The following is a 2496-nucleotide window of genomic DNA, read 5'->3' as shown; positions in this document are numbered from 1 at the left end:
GGGATGAGAGAGCGGGATGAGAGAGAGGGATGAGAGAGGGCTTCACGCCGTGCGGCCGCGCTGCCCCCCGCCCCGCCGCGGGCTCTCCCCGCCGCTCAGCCCGGGGGGGCAGCGCGGTCGGGGTCCCCCCGCCGCCCTCTCATGCTCCGGGGGCTGCGCTGGGATCGGGCAGCAGCGCCGGCGGCTCCGCTCCCTGCTCGGACCGGGAGCGGCGGGAGGGGCGGGACAGGACCGGGGCGGGGGCGGGCGGGAGCCCCGCGCGTCAGGTGCCGCCGGGGGAGGAGGAGGAGGAGGAAGGGGAGGAGGAGGAGTAGGCGGCGGCGGCGGCGGGGCGGCAGCAGCAGCGCTGCTTTGCTGGACGAGGCGAGCGCAGGGCAGGACGAGCTGGCAGCGGAGTCGGCGGGCAAAGGGAGATGATGGACGGGGGGGTTTCAGGCACGCACGGAGGGGAGGGAACCCACCCGCGAAGGGGTCGCGCAGCAGTGGGTGCAGACCCCCGGGGTGGGTGGGGGGTACCCGGGTGCAGCCGTCCCGCCCGTCACCGCCGGGCGGCAGCAGAGCAAAGGGTTTGCCCGGCGGGTCCGTGTGTCCCCCCGGCGGGTCCGTGTGTCCCCCCGGCACGGCGGTCCTGGGGCTGACGGGGAGCTGCACCTTCCCGCTGGAGACGGCCCGTGCCGTGGCCCCCGGCACAGGTTGCCCACCAAGAGGATGCTCTGACAGTCTGGCATGCCCCCCTCAGCCCCAGCGTCCCAGCAGGCGGATTCCCTGCCAGGCTGGTATGTCCCCCCCTAGCCCTAGAATCCCACCAGGAGGATGTCCTGCACGGCTGGCATGCCTCTCCTCCTCGTGCTCTTCCCCCCTCCACCAGTCCCACCATCCCACCAAGAGGATGCATCCCAGCAGGAGGATGCCCTGCATGGCTGACAGGACCCCCAGGCCCAGCATCCCACCAGGAGGATGCTCTGCCAGGCTGCCATGCCCACCTCAGTCCCAGCACCCCACCAGGAGGATGCCCTGCATGGGTGACAGGACCTCCAGAAACAGCATCCCACTAGAAGGATGCCCTGCATGGCTGGCATGTCCCCCCAGCACTCACCAGGGGAGATGTCCTTTCTATCTGGCATGTCCCCCCCCAACCCCAGCATCCCACCAGGAGGATTCCCTGTCAGACTGGCATGTTCCCCCAGCCATAGCCTCCCACCAGGAGGATGTCCCTCCAGGCTGGCAGGTTCCCCTTCGCCCCAGCATCCCACCAGGAGGATGTTCTGCATGGCAGGCAGTTTTCCTCTCTTGCCCCACATCCAGGGCTTCCAGCAAACATCCTTACCATGCTTAACCCTGGTCCTGACACCCCAGTCCAGGCATCCTGCTGGGGTTGCAGGCATGGGCTGCCCCTCACTAGCTGCTTCCCAAAGCAGAAGGGACAGGCAGGGTCTTGCATGCAGGGACAGCTCTGTGCCTCTGACTTAACCCTGCAGCAAGGCTTGGACACAGCAGCCTGTGACTATAACATATAGAGACATATTTCTGGCCAATTTTAAGGGGGTTGTGTTTTTTTCCCACTGATAAAAGCAGATCCTGTTTACACTGGTTTCCTCCCCGTGACCTGCCTCCATACATTGCAATGGGGATTGGCCCCAGTGTGGAGCAGGGGCTCTCCCTCAGCTTCTTTCTACTGTACACAGGAAATATTTCCTTGGAGTGTGTTTATCCATGATTTTTCAACTTTTCTTTCTTAAAGAAAAAAAAGTTATTTTAAAGGGCAGTCCAAGTGGACAGTGGAGTGATTTAACTGATGCTGTCAGAACATGGGAGATCTGTGGATACACTGAGTATGAGAGTGGACAAAAAATATTATAGCATATTTACTCCTTAATTTTCCTTGACAATGATTGTGGGAAATGACACATTTTTGATCTTCCTTATTTCTTTCATGCACTCTCTTCTTCCTTAACATTTCATCCTCCTTCCTTGAGCTAGGTTTTTGACCCTGCTGGGAACAAGCAAACTGGAAAATACAAGAAAACAGGAACAAATACTGCACCAGGACAATGTTCATAAGGATGGTTTTGCTTAAAATAACCCGCCCCACAAACTCTTTACTGCTTTTTTAATGTGAATTAAAAAAAAAAAAAAGCCTGAACACCCAACACTTGAGTCCAAATTACTCATTTTCCTTATGTTTTGATGAAAACATGTCAACCACCAAAATGAAGGATCGTTTTTCACTCGGGTGCTAAACTCAGCATGGGATGATCTCAACCCATGGAATTCTGCAGCCATATCTTTGCAGCAACACAGATTGTTGTCTAGATAAATATATCTCATCTAATCTATCCAGTGACATCCAGAGATAAAGAAAACATGTGCCTTTCTCCAGAGCTAGGGCTGGGATGAAGCTTCTCACGCACAGCAGGATTTTAACCACCTAGGAAGAAAAGGGAGGTTTCTCCCAAGTGACATGCTAGGAAAAGACATCAGGGTGAGGATTGTACT

The sequence above is a fragment of the Neopelma chrysocephalum genome, unplaced genomic scaffold (assembly GCF_003984885.1).
Source record: "Neopelma chrysocephalum unplaced genomic scaffold, ASM398488v2 Primary Assembly neopelma1_380, whole genome shotgun sequence".
Classification (NCBI taxonomy): Eukaryota; Metazoa; Chordata; class Aves; order Passeriformes; family Pipridae; genus Neopelma; species Neopelma chrysocephalum.
Note: the sequence above shows the minus strand (reverse complement) of the source record.